General features: G+C 42.4%; 1 protein-coding gene across 6 annotated transcripts in view; it reads right to left on the bottom strand.

Annotated features, from left to right (window-relative positions):
- Positions 1–15,042, bottom strand: part of LOC116257565 (uncharacterized) — a 127,192-nt gene that overhangs the window by 41,593 nt on the left and 70,557 nt on the right. The gene's annotated exons all lie outside the window — the stretch shown is intronic.

Genomic DNA, 15,042 nt, shown 5'->3' with positions numbered 1-15,042 from the left:
AATAAAGTGATAGATGGTGAGGTTCCTCTTTCATGAAAGAATTAATCAAAGGATATTCATAGATATCGCATTCTAATAATGTTAAGAAAGATAAAAAAGAAAAACATAAAAGCACATGCTTACTTTGAAGAAAAACATAAAAAATAATTTAGTGTGCTTACTTCATCTCTTTTTTTTATTTGCTTTCCCCTTTTATGTTAATATCTTCATGCATTAAACCTCAAAAATTAAACTAATTTATCTTCGGTCATTTTTATGATAACTAAAACATTAAGTTTATTTAGTTATTTTTTGTCATCATAATAGTTTATTATTTTTTTACCTAAATTTTAGGACCTTTTCATTTTAAAAATTACCAAGATTTCTTCCACATTTTGTCCAGGCAAAACAGCTTTGTCAAAAGTTACACGAGAATAATCCCATCATTAAGAAATGAAAACGATTCTTGTAGTTGTGGATCAAAGCAAGGCCTACACTTGATTCTCTCTCCATGGACCTCCTCAAAGATCCATACTGATAAGATGTGTCCTTCATGAATAAGGCATGTGCTATGTCACATGGGTACCGGTGCAGGTGTCGATGCTGGTATGGGTGCAGACCTATGTCACATAGGTATGGGTACGGGTGCCAGTACAGGTACCGATGCGGTACGGGTACGAATCATTTTTCAAAAACTTGGGTGCAGGCTATGTAACACAGGTACTGCTCCAAAGGAGCAGTACCAGTACCATACCGGTACGACACCGGTACGAGTACGGGTACGACGTCGGGTACAGCCTGGGTGCGGCGTTGACCGTGTCGGGTACGGTCGAAGTACCCGAGATTGAATCCGACCATTTTCAGACTCGGTCAAAGTTGACCGAGTCCAAAATCGTCCATTGCACGTTTTAAAAAACCATTTTTTTCCCTCTCTCTCGCACGATGCCTTTGCCCTCTTGCCTCACCCCCCTCACCGCTCTCGTCCCTTGCCTTCTCGTCCCGTAGATGACTTGTCACAGTTTGGGCGTGGATCCCCTGTCGCTCGACGCTGCTGTCCGCCGTGAAGTTCCTACGTCTCCTTGTATTGAAGATGCTTACTCTCGTCTAGAGGCTGAAGAGGAACGACGCCTTGTTATTACTGGAAAAAAGGGAGATCACATTTCGTATAATGAGAGGTCTGCCCTTGTTAGCTGTGATCCTGTAGGAGCTGCCCGACCTCCTCACAAGTGCACTCACTGCAAGAAGACTGGTCATACAGTGGATTTTTGTTGGGATCTCCATCCTGAAAAGAAGAATAGTTGAGGGAGACCTTTTAGTGGGAAGAAATATGTTTCTGATGCTACCACCTCTAGTGGAGGGAAAACCTCTATCTCAGCTGAACAGATTCGTGAGCTCCATGCTTATCTAAGTCAGATCAATGTTGGTCAGGCCGAAGTGTCAGATGATGTGAAGGTTAATGATGCTCTGGCCATTTCTGTTGAAAAAGGTAATTCTTGTATGGGAGAATGGATTGTTGACAGTGGTGCCACCCATCACATGACTGGCAATCCTAAGCTCTTTCATTAAGCTATCTTCAGACCTTTCTTTCAAAAGAAATACCCAACTAACTCAAGAGTAATCATCAACAACCAAAAAATACCTAAACTTAGATCGGCTAGCAACCCTGCTAGGACGCCACACATCAACATGAAGAAGATCAAACAACCCTTGACTTGATGGACTAAGACTCGAAGGAAAACTACTACGAGTATGCTTGCCAAGTTGACAAGCCTCACACTGAAATGACTCTGGGACTGAAAGGTGAGGTAGGATGGAACAGAGCTTGGACCCTGAAGGATGACCGAGCCTGAGATGCCACTGAAAGGGTGTAGAATCTGATGTAGAAGAGGTAGCAGCAAGAAACATAGGGGCCGACAGGATGTAGACGCCCCTTTTTCATAGCCACCACCAATAGTCTTCCTTTGTTAGTCCTGAAATGAGCATGCACCAACATCAAAAATAATGCGACAGTGTAAATCCGTAGTCAACTGTTTAACAGAGAGCAAATGGGATGGAAACTCAAGGGCATATAAGACATGTGGAATGGTCATCGACTGTGAAAGCTTCACATCTCCATAACCCAATATATGTGACATTCTACCATCTGCAGTTTTGACATGACGTGGCTGAGAGAATCTATGCAACGTAGTGAACAAACCAGGTCTACTGCAGAAATGTCTCGATGCTCCTGAGTCGATAATCCAAGAGATACCTAAATCAGCCGTGGATGTACCCGTAGAGAGAGCTCGATCAATCAAGCCAGTGGAAGTTGAAGCCTGTGAGGCTTTGTGTGCCAAAAACTGCTCATACTCAGATCTGTCAATGCTAATTGTGACTGTAGATCAAAAGGAGGAGGGATTCCCAATTCCTTTATAATCATTGCCACCATTTGGTTTGTCAGTCTCAGCCATAATGAACACAGCAGGGAGCACCAAAACAATTTTGCAGCAGTTTGAACACACAAAAGAACGTCCAACTTATAATTAATCAATCAGTAAGAGGCTATCAACAACACAGAACTCAACAATATCACTCGCAGTCGCAGCACCACTGCCACACGTCAAGTGCTGATCAGCAAAGTGGAAATCAACAATATCACACGCAGCACCACTGCCACATGCCACTAATGTCACAACAATGATTATGCCAACATCTTCTAAGTATATGTATACTTTTTCAAAGTCAGACATGAACAGTAATATCATAAGTTGTGCACAGACTTAACAACAGCCAACAAAAAAAACTTATTTTCAGACAGCTTCAGAACTTCCAACGTGACTTTAGACTTCAACGCCATAAGAAAACAGTGTTGTGCGTCATTCCACGACTTCCACAACAAAAAAAAAAAATCAGACTTGCCTGCACGACATTGGTTTCCTCCACACGACTTCAAGAATGCATCGACCTAGGGTTTTCAGAAACCCTAGGATTAGCAAACGAATCTGCCCAAGATGTGAGCAGACTTGCTTGCAGAAGTCTGCCCTAGAAAATCAGACGTGAGAGAGTAGAAAGGAAGTACCAATAGATTGCGTAGGTCCCCAAATGTTCATGTTACAGCCGGCAGTCTTGAGAGAGAAACATTCTTAAGACATTAACCAATGCAGACTCCTATAAATTTTTGTTGATGTCCACGGCTTCAATGTATCTACATCCAGATGTTGATATTTTTTTTATCAGATCTGATATGATCCACATTTCAGAACTGATCTTGTGTCTCCCACACAGCAACAACCAACGTGACATGGCCTGAACTTCTTCTTCAACAACAGCAACTAAGAAGCTTCTGATACAACCCTTCGCAGTCTTCCACGTGCCAGATCAGAGAAAAAAAAAATGTTCCACAGCAACTCCCACGCGCAACTTCCACGTAGTTGCTTACCCTGCACTACATCCATGTTGGGGACCTAATCACACATACCTCTTACGTGTGATTAGGTTTCCCTTCCACGCTGCTCCACTATTTCTTGATCAGCAGAGAGAAGAGAGAAAGGAAGGGTAGAGAAAGAAAAGAAAAGAAATAGAAAGAGATAGGAGAGATAGAATAGGAGAAAAGGTCGCCGGAAAATCACGTCAACCGTCATTGGAGAAGGATGGAGATCATTGTCTCTGATACCATGCTGCAGAAGATGGAGAAAAGAGAGAGAACAAAAGAGAACGAGAAAGAGATAGAGAGAGAGTGAGAATAAACTATCGTACTTTCATTGCTAACCCTAATCTCCTATTTAAAGAGAGAATAGGGGTCGGCTAGAGTCTTTACACAAGAGAGACAGATAAAGGTATAAATGACTAAAGAAGACTCTAACTTTTAAATAATAAAAAAACTACCACATTTAAATATAAAGTTTCTACTTTCAACAACATGAGTGTAAAGTTTATGCATTGTATTAACCGTTGAAAAATGATAGTATCATAACTAGAGGCAAGTACACTCCAGCACCGGTGATAATACTTGGATTGTAGTTCAAAAGGTTTACTAAGTTTACTCTGCCGATTTCTTCAGCATTTCAACAAACCGGACTCAAACTGAGTCACACAGTAATCAGCCACGTCAGTAATCAAGAAAGCAAATAAATGAACAAATAAATTAATAAATAGACAGATCAAGCCTATGCTAACTAAGTAGGTGTGTGATTGTTCAGATTCTGTTGGGTCATAGTGACCTTATTAAAACTAAACATAAAATCTCTGTCTCTATTTCCTTTTGATGTTCAATTGTGCATGACATTGAAGCATCACAATATATATATATATATATATATATTCAGAAAAATATATTATTGAACAAAGAATATTAAAATATACATAAAAAATACATAAATACTAAAATAGACCCCAAAAAAAATTTAAAAAAATTAAGGTTAACGTGTCCAGGCCCGTGCCCATACTCGCACCCCATGTCCAAATGGGTGCTTCGCCTTTTCAAACATACCCATGCATCAGAGAGCATGTAAAAGGTAAGTAAATAGGAAGAGTTAGCAAAAATACAAAAATATAAGAACTAATAAATAAACCAATATAATTCTCAGGGCATATTCACATGACATCCTTAAATGTTGTTTTGCTTCCAAAAATGGGTGTTTAAGGTGTGAATGGGTGATGCCCAGAACTGGATTTGTGAAAAACCTAGTTTTGACAAAATGACATTGTAGAGACCCCATCCACCCCCCCCACCCAAAGCCCCTTACGATACTTTTCATAGAAAACCTCATTGTAGTGTCTTCATCCAAATATACAAACCAGGTTGCTCAAACTAGTTAGAAAACTAGGTTGTCACAAAACCTGTTTCTTCACAAAATGATGTTTTTTCAAAGTGTCATCCAAAGACAACCATAGGTTTTATGCAATCTGTATTAGGTTGTTACAAGAGAAAGAGATTGAGAGCCGAAAAGCATACTCATTAACGTAACCCTAATCTCTATTAAAAGAGATTAGGGTTGGAGACTTTACAAAACTAGTCCAACAACTATAAGAAACTATTTAAAGACCTCCTCCCTAACTTTCTAATATTTCAGAAAAACTCTTCTACATTTTAACACTCCCCCTCAAGCTGAAGCATATATATCAATCATGCTCAGCGTGTTACAACATCTCAAGAAATTGCCTAGAAGAAGAGCTTTAGTGAGGATATCAGCTGCCTGATCTTTTGAGGAGACATGAATAGTGCTAACAATTCCTTCTTGACTAAGTCTCGAATATAATGGCAATCCACTTCAATGTGTTTAGTCCTCTCATGGAAGACAGGATTGTTAGCAATATATGTAGCTGCCTTGTTGTCACAATACATCTTCATTGGGAGATTCACTGAAAAACCCAACTTTAAAAGTAGTGATCTAACCCACGACATTTCAGTCGCAGTTTTAGCCATAGCCCTATATTCCGACTCAGCACTAGAACGAGCCACCACATTCTGCTTCTTGCTCCTCTAGGAAATAAGATTACCTCTCACAAAGAGATAAAAACCTGTAGTAGACTTCCTGTCATCTACAGACCCTGCATAATCAGCATCACTACATGCTTCGATGTCAACACATTCTCCCTTTTCGAACCATAGCCCCTTTCCTGGGGCTAATTTTAAGTATCTGACAATCATGAGAGCAGCATCCCAATGAACTTTCCGGGGTTTTTCCATGAACTGGCTTAACTTATTCACAGCAAAGCTAATGTCGGGGCAGTGACAGTCAAATATAACAGTTTCCTTATCAGAGATCAGTAAGATCTGGAGTCAAACAGCTCTGAGTCATCATCATGTATATGAATGCGAGGATTCATAGGAAGTGTGGCAGGTTTAGCCCCCAATAGTCTTGTTTCCTGCAGAAGATCAAGAACATATTTCCTTTGAGACACTACAACTCCTTTATTACTACGAGCCACCTCAATACCAAGAAAATAACGGAGTTGTCCTAGGTCTTTTGTAACAAAATGTTGCTATAAAAACTCCTTTGTTTGAGCTATCTCTTGATCATTTTCCCCGGTAAGAACAAAATCATCCACGTAGACAATCAATATCACCATTCCTGTTGAGCTTCGCTTGATAAACAATGAGTGATCAAGCTAGGATCGGTGAAATCCACACGTAGATAACACCTCAGTAAGTTTTTGGAACCATGCACGAGGACTCTGTTTAAGTCTATAAATCGCCATCTTTAATTTGCATACCTTGGAACACTCCCCCTGTCGCTCAAGACCAGGTGGTTGCTGCATATAGATGGTTTCAGAGAGGTCTCCATACAGAAAGGCATTTTTCACATCCAGTTGAAAAAGACAGCACTCTCGCTGGACAGCAGGAGATATAATCAATCGAATAGTGCCCAACAGAGCCACAGGCGAAAATGTCTCCAAGAAGTCAACACCATAAGTCTGAGTATAACCTTTTGCGACAAGACGGGCCTTGAACCTTTCAACTGAATAATCAGAATGATACTTGATGGTGAATACCCATCGTGATCCAACCACATCACAGTCCGTCGGGGGGTCTACCAAATCCCAAGTCTCCCTAGAAAGAAGAGAATCCATTTCCTCCTGCATGGCTTGTCGCCAACGTGGATCTAACAAAGCATGATGGTGAGAGGACGGGATAACATGACTGGACAGAGCTTGATCAAACTGTTAAGACGTGTTTATACTCAGTATTAGGCTTGAGAGGGCACTTGTGTAATAATGTTTCTTTTTAATGACTTTCTTGTAACTTATCCCTCTCCTCTAGTCTATATAAAGAGGAGTTAGGGATTCTTTCGAGGTTAATCAAAGATTAGTTCTCTTAAATTCATCATGGTATCAGAGCACCAGCCGTCTCCTCCTCAGCAAGTTGTCGCCGACTGAGCGGCGCCGGCCGCCGCCTGATCGGCGTCAGTTGCCGCCGCCCTGTCCATTGCCGCCCGCTGTCCATTGCCGCCCCTTTGCCGTCCTGTCCATTGCCGCCTGATCCATCCCTGCTGCCCCTCGTCGCCCTACCCATTGTCTGCCTGCGCCGCCTCCGCCTGCGCCGCTACCGCGTGTGCACTCTGCCGTTGCTCCGCCCAGCAGACTGCTTCGCCTGTCATCTTCGCCACCACATCTTCGCCTGTCATCTTCGCCGCCGCCTCAACGCTGATTTTCCTCTCAGCGTCTTTCTGCTCCGCCGCTGCTCTGCACGCTGCTCCTCCGCTGCATGCTGCTCCGCCGCTGCTCTGCCCGTGGTTCTGCACGCTGATTTTCTTCTCAGCGTCGTCTCTGGTATCTCTCTTCGTTCAGCTCTGCTGTTGCCTCTTCTCGCCGATCAGATTTTTGGATTGCTACCTGCGTTAACTACATATTGCTTCATGATCAGCATGTTGTCTTTCGATATGTGATTGTATTCTTTTGCCTGCACTTCCTATTCCGTGGCTCGGTTTCCTCCTTTGTGTTGAAAGATGTCTGAAATTAGTAGTGGCGCTAATACCTCTTCCTTTGTATCGTCGGGAGAGATGAAGAGTTCCCCATTTTCCAGCATTATCACCAAAATGGATGGGGGTAATTACGAGATGTGGGCCATGCAAGTAAAAAGAACTTTGATCGCTCATGAGAAGGAACATCTCATATTGGAGCCCGAGCCCGTACAGAAGGTAGGAAAATATACTACTTGGTTTAAAGATAATTCGTTGGTTATGGTATGGATTGTTGGTACTCTCTCTCAAGAAATTGCAAATGAAGTCTTGCACAAGGACAGTGCAAAGGATATGTGGGATTCCCTTCCTGCCACGTATTCACAGGCAAGAAATGAAACGCGCATTATGCAGCTTCATCATGATATCCATCAGATGCGACAAGATGGCAGACCTCTTCACACTTATTATTCTAGTCTCAAGTCCATGTTTGAGAGACTGAATAGCTACTTTCCCGCATGCAAGTGTGAACAACAAAAGGCATACAGAGATATGCTTATGGTAGGGGTCTTTCTTTCTGGTTTAGACTCTGTTTATGAATCCGCAAAGAACCAAATGCTTACTAGTCCCTCGATTCCTCCTATTGATGAGGCTTATAGTAGGCTCAGCAGAATTCCGATCTCTGCATCGACTGTTCCTGATACCACTTCTGCTATGCTTGCTACTCGTGGCAGAGGTGGACCCTTTTTTGCCAGAGGACGAGGGGGCCGTGGCCGTGGCAATACCCCTTCGCGCCCTGTATGTCAGTTTTGTCACCGCATTGGTCATACTGTGGATAAGTGTTGGCAGAAACATGGTCGTCCAGCTTTTGCAAATCAGACTGTATCTACTGATTCTCCTGAGCAGCCTAAGCCTCAGCACACTGCCTCCTCCAGTGAGTTGCATGTAGATGACATTCTCTCTCAATTGCGGCACTTGATTGGCGACAGCACCCATCAAACCCCTGGTCCGACCACTTCTACTGTTCCTACCGCTGCGAGTGCTTCTTCATCTGGTATGTATTCTGCCTGTACAGTCTGCTCTGCTCCTGACACTACAGATCGGCTTATTGATTCTGGTGCATCGACACATCTCTGTGGGGATAAGACGCAATTCACCTCTTACGTCCCTACTCCACCGGGTCGTTCGGTTATTCTAGCAGATGGAAAAGATTCACCAGTTGTTGGACATGGAGAGGTCCAACTTACTTCATCATTGCCGCTGCAGCACGTTCTTCATGCACCAGAATTCCCCCATAGCCTACTTTCTATCAGTCAGATTACCAGAGAATTAAATTGTCGTGCTATATTTGACTCTTCCTCTCTTGTGTTTCAGGATATACTGACGGGCAGGGTGATTGGCAGTGGCCGTGAACAGGGAGGTCTCTACAGGCTAGTGCATTCCTTTCCCTTTGCTGGATCTACCTCGTCGGGGTCGTCCTCATCCTCGGCCTATACTTGGCATTTACGTTTTGGACATCTCCCGTTTCAGAAACTGCTGCATGTTCTCCCTCAGCTGTCGCATAAGTCATCTTTTCAATGTGAGTCTTGTCAGTTAGGCAAACACCATCGGTCATCCTTTCCTCCGCGGTCCAGTAGAAGTAGCCACTCTGTGTTTGAGTTACTTCATTTTGATGTTTGGGGCCCGAGTCGTACTCCTGACCTTCAGGGTCATCGGTATTATCTTGTTGCTGTTGATGATTACAGTCGTGTTAGTTGGGTTTTTCTTATGAAACACAAATCTGAAGCGGGTCATGTAATCAAAAATTTTATCAATGAAATTCTGACTCAGTTTGATACTTGTGTCAAGATTGTGCGCTCTGACAATGCTCTTGAGTTCTGTGCTTCCTCTTTAGAACAATTTTTCAGGGATAAGGGTATCATTCACCAAACTTCTTGTGCCTATACCTCTCAACAAAACGGGGTTGCTGAAAGAAAACACCGCCATATTCTTGATGTCGCCAGAACCATTATCATACACAGCCATGTTCCCCATTCTTATTGGGGAGATGCTGTTCTTACCGCATGCTATCTTATTAATCGCATGCCGTCATCCGTGTTGGGAGATCTTATTCCTTTCTCAGTTCTTTTTCCTGACAGAGAATTGTTTTCTGTTGCACCTCGTATTTTTGGATGTGTTGCCTTTGTTCAGTTGCTTGGTCCTGGGAGAGATAAGTTATCCCCTCGGGCTATCAAAACGATCTTTGTTGGTTATTCCCGCACTCAAAAGGGATATCGTTGTTATGATCCTTCTACTCGTCGATATTATGTGAGTGCTGATGTTACATTTTTTTGAGTCCACCTCTTATTTCTCTCCAAATGGAACTCAATTAAGGGTGCCTGAATTTAGTGATGAAGTCCATCTTCCTTTACCTCTCATGAGTTCTCCACAACCCGTTGCTTCGCGTTTTGGGGCTATCTACCAACGTCGCACTAAACCTGTTCAACCTGCCCCCTGTGCTCCTGTGCCTTCACCCAGCATGCCCAAGGTACTTCCTGAACACACAAATCCTGCTGACCATTCTTTATGTGATGATGCCACAGGGGACTCTCCAGAGCATGCTACTGGTCCTCATATTAATGAACTTGATATGCCTATTGCTCAAAGGAAAGGCAAACGCAGTTGCACTATGCATCCTCTCTCTGGTCATTTGTCCATGGCTCGACTCACTCCTACTTACCGACAGTTTGTCAAGGGACTGTCGGCTGTAGCTCTTCCACAGACTCCCATGGACGCTCTTTCTGATCCCAAATGGGCCGCAGCTATGCAAGAAGAGATGGATGCCCTTCAGTCTAGAGGCACCTGGACACTAGTTACTCCTTCATCTGATGCAGCTATTGTCGGTTGTCGATGGGTATTTACTGTTAAATACAGAGCAGATGGCAGCATTGAGAGATATAAGGCTCGCCTGGTTGCAAAAGGCTATACTCAGACTTATGGGGTTGATTATTATGATACCTTCTCTCCTGTGGCACGACATGCTTCTTTACGGGTTCTTCTCGCTGTTGCCGTCAGCAAGAATTGGTCTCTATCACAGCTTGATGTCAAAAATGCCTTTCTGTATGGTGACCTACATGAAGAAGTGTATATGCAGCAACCACCAGGGTTTGTTGCTGAGGGGGAGTGTCAGAAAGTGTGTAGATTGAGAAAGGCAATTTATGGTCTGAAACAAAGTCCTCGAGCTTGGTTTCAAAAATTATCAGAGAATATTGAGAATGAGGGCTTCAGACGTTCTTCGGCTGATCATTCCCTTTTTGTCAAGAAAACTTCTACAGGTACAGTGATAGTTCTTGTCTATGTTGATGATATCATTGTTACAGGGGATGATATTCAGGGGATTTCCAACATCAAGGGCGTCCTTGGACGACACTTTGTCACCAAGGATCTTGGTGAGCTACGCTATTTCCTAGGTATTGAGTTTGCCAGAAATCAGAAGGGTCTTATCATGTGCCAAAGGAAATACGTTACTGATGTTTTGCAAGAGACAGGTATGCTAGGATGTCGACCTGCCTCTACACCCATGGACATCAATACTCGCTTGTATGATGATGATACTGAAGATGTTGATGCTAGACAATATAGAGGGATTGTTGGGAAGCTCCTATATATCACTGTTACTCGACCTGATATTGCATATGCTGTAGTGAGTCAATTTATGGATAAGCCCAAGAAAGTCCATTGGGATGCTGCCATGATGATTCTCAGGTATCTGAAAAATTCACCAGGAATGGGACTCTTCTTTCAAAATGGTACATCTCTCACTATATCTGTGTATGTTGATGCTGATTATGCGGGATGTCACCTTGACAGAAAATCCACTACTGGGTTTTGTGTGTTTATTGGATCCAACTTGGTCACATGGAAGAGTAAGAAGCAGACAATGGTTGCCAGATCAAGTGCAGAATCTGAGTATAGAGCTATGGCTCAGGCTACTGCTGAAGTTATGTGGGTTAGATCTCTGATGTTGGATCTTACTGTGGAAGTGCCTCTTCCTATGCAATTGTTAGGTGATAACAAAGCTGCTCTGTTTATTGCTAATAATCCTGCTTTCCATGAGAGAACCAAGCATGTTGAAGTAGATTGTCACTATACCAGAGACATGATTCAAAAGGGGTTTGTAAGTACCTCCCATATTTCAACTACAGGGCAAACTGCTGATATTTTTACTAAAGCTCTTGCAAGAGGACCATTCCAAAGTTGTTGTTCCAAGTTGAGCTTGTTTGACATATACGCTCCAACTTGAGGGGGAGTGTTAAGACGTGTTTATACTCAGTATTAGGCTTGAGAGGGCACTTGTGTAATAATGTTTCTTTTTAATGACTTTCTTGTAACTTATCCCTCTCCTCTAGTCTATATAAAGAGGAGTTAGGGATTCTTTCGAGGTTAATCAAAGATTAGTTCTCTTAAATTCATCACAAACTGCACCAAACTTGTACTCAGATGGGCAGTAGAGACAGAATTAGAAATAGGATGTAATGTGCACTATCGCTTGCCTTTGCGAATGGCAATAGGGAGATCTGCTGCAGAATGGTCATCATTTAAACCTGAGTCAGTCTTATCACTGGAGCTTACCTCTTGAGACGATGTTGGAGGACGGTTGAGAGAGGGACCTAGACGACGAGTGTAAACCAACGGAGGATTAAGAAAACGTTCATGTGATCTAGGTTGAGATGGTAGAAATGACTCAAGTGACACTGATGGAATAGGAAGAGGTATAGGTGCATGCATCTCAGACAAAGAGTGACTTGACGGAGAAAAATAAAGACGAGACTCAAAGAAGGTAACATCCACACTGATAATGTCTTTCTTAGTCAGGGGATCAAAGCATTTATATCCTTTTTGATTGGCTGAGTAGCCAATAAAGACACATTTGATGGCTTGGGCACCAAGTTTATTTTTGTTTGGGCCTAGAATATGTGCAAAGCAAGTGCATCCAAAAACTTTAGGAGGTAAATGGAATAATGAACGCCCTGGATATAGAATTTGAATGGGAATACGTTCTTGGATGGAGGAAGAGAGTAATCTATTAATGAGGTAACATGCAGTAAGAATACCATCACCCCAAAAATAGGCAGGCATGTGAGAATGTAGCATAAGGGTACGAGCCACATTTAGGAGTTGTCATTGTTTGCGTTCAGCTACACCATTTTGTTGGGACGTATGTGGACAAGTATATTGAGGTCGAATTCCATGGTTGACATAAAACTAAAGTAGAATGGAAGACTTGAATTCAAGAGCATTATCAGTGCGAATATTTTTTACGATGAGTCCAAACTGAGTTTTTATTTCCTTGATAAAATTTTGAAGAATACATATGACTTCAAATCTTTCCCTTAACAAGAAAACCCAACTGACTCTAGTAAAATCATCCACTAAAACAAGATAATATCGAAAATGTGACCGAAAAGGAACCCGACTATACATCCACATGAATAAGATCAAACAGACTCTGACTCGACGGACCCTAACTCAAAGGAAAGACGCTCAATGTATGCTTGCCCAACTAACAAGCATCACATAAGAATGACTCTGATGTAGGAATATTTGGAAACATGCGATGAAGTTTTGGTACTGACGGATGACCCAGTCTGAGATGCCATTGGAAAGGAGAAGGCTTCGAAGGGACTGAAGATGCAGCAACATCAATCGGGATCGACAGAAAATAAAGTCTCTCACGTTCATGGCCGCCACCAATCATCTTCCCAGTTAGTAAGTCCTGAAAAGAGCAAGAACCAGGGTCAAAAATGACTTTACACTTTAAATCAATAGCTATTTGTTTAATAGATAACAAATTAACAGGAAACTAAGGGGCATATAGCACACGTGTAACAGTGCCTAAATGTGGGAGGTAGATATCACCGCTGCCCAAAACAGGGGACAGCTTGCCATCAGCCAGCCTGACATGCTGTGGTGTAGAGAATCTGAAAAAAGATGCAAAATTCTATGGTTGATTACAACAATGTCTAGAAGCACCAGAATCTATCATCCATGTCAAACCTGGATCATCAGTAGAAGTACCAACAGAGAAGGCTGAATCTATAACAGTAGCATCGGCAGGTGTAGAAGATGTAGAAGCAGACCTCTGAGCAAGAACACGATCATATTCATCCTTACTTAAGTTAAGGGAATACGACATAGATATAGAAGAATCCGTAGAAGACTCAACCATAGATATTGTTGCCTTTGAATGAGTTGTTTGGGATGAAGAAGGACCTTTGCCGGTGGCAATTCTACCTCCTCCACGTCCAGAGGAGACGTTCGAACGGAGGTGAGGATGCTTGTCCCAACAACGATCCTCTAGATGACCAATTTTGCCACAATAAGAGCACTGAAATCAGCCACGTCCTGCACCACGGCGTGTACCACGTCCCCTAGTGCCACCAAAAGAACTAGGGCCCCGTCCTCCTGATATCACAAGTGCAAAGACTGGTGTGTCATGCGTATTCTGAGAAAGAGTGGCTGCAAGACGACTCACCCTATTATACGTGTCTGCTAGATCTGGAAGATCACTGCCTGTGAGAATTTGAGACTTTGTCACAAAATATTCTAAAGTTAGGCCAGATAGAAACTTCACTACCATACCAGTTTCAAAGTGTGATGCATAGCAATGCTGGCAAGGTGGACGAAGAGCCTTTAACCGTTCATATGCAGCAATCAATGTAGCAAAATACTGAGATAGGTCCTGATCCCTTTGCCGTATGTTGCATAACTCCTCTTCCAGTTGTAGGATTTTGACTACATTAGTGGCATGTGAGTATGTCTTCCTCAAGAAAGACCACATATCCTTGGCCTTGGTATAATATGCAATAGTTGGGGCTATATGAGACTCCACACTATTCATAATCCAAGACATAACAATATAATTATCTTCATCCCATGCAGCATATATCCCTTTTTTCTCAGTAGGTTCATCCTCCTCAAGAATATATTTCTTCATATGGCCAGCCATCGACATTATGAATACCCTAGACCATATTTCGTAATTGGAACCATTGAGCTTGATCGTGGTTTCATAAGAAAAGGAATTCCCACACATCTTGTATTCAGTAGACCCTTCAGATTTACCGTTCTCAGCCATAGTAAATAATGAAGACAAGATTGGCGCAAAAGTTAAGAGGCTAAGAAATCACTGTCACTTACAGGTTTGAACAGAAAACGTAGTGTACTGATCACTAGTATTAGAGAAATATCAATTACGACACAGACGAATCTGGAAAAGAAACTTATAACTCCAATATCAGATCTGAAACTCTATAGATTAGGCAACAATATAGAATAATCTGTTTCAGCCGATGACTGAAACTCAATATCAGATCTGAAAGTTTATAAATCAGGCTTCTATATTGAATAAACTGTTTCAGCCGATGACTGGAATTTCTTCCCCAATCGACTGAAGACTGCTGCTACTTAGAAGTACAGTTGTTTCACATAAAACTAGCTGTCCACACGACAAAGGAATCAACGATATCAACTTACAGATCTTGTACTAAGAATCAGCAGCAGTCCACCCTCACGCAGCCTCACTTTTACTGATTTTACATCCACGATCTATAGAAGATTCTGATCATATCAAAAACGTGTTCATAAACAGCATATAAACTCCACAAACAGCAGCTTCACAAGTCACGCAGCACCCACAACACTC

The sequence above is a fragment of the Nymphaea colorata genome, chromosome 7 (genome assembly GCF_008831285.2).
Source record: "Nymphaea colorata isolate Beijing-Zhang1983 chromosome 7, ASM883128v2, whole genome shotgun sequence".
NCBI classification, from domain to species: Eukaryota; Viridiplantae; Streptophyta; class Magnoliopsida; order Nymphaeales; family Nymphaeaceae; genus Nymphaea; species Nymphaea colorata.
This window is presented reverse-complemented; position numbering and strand designations above follow the sequence as displayed.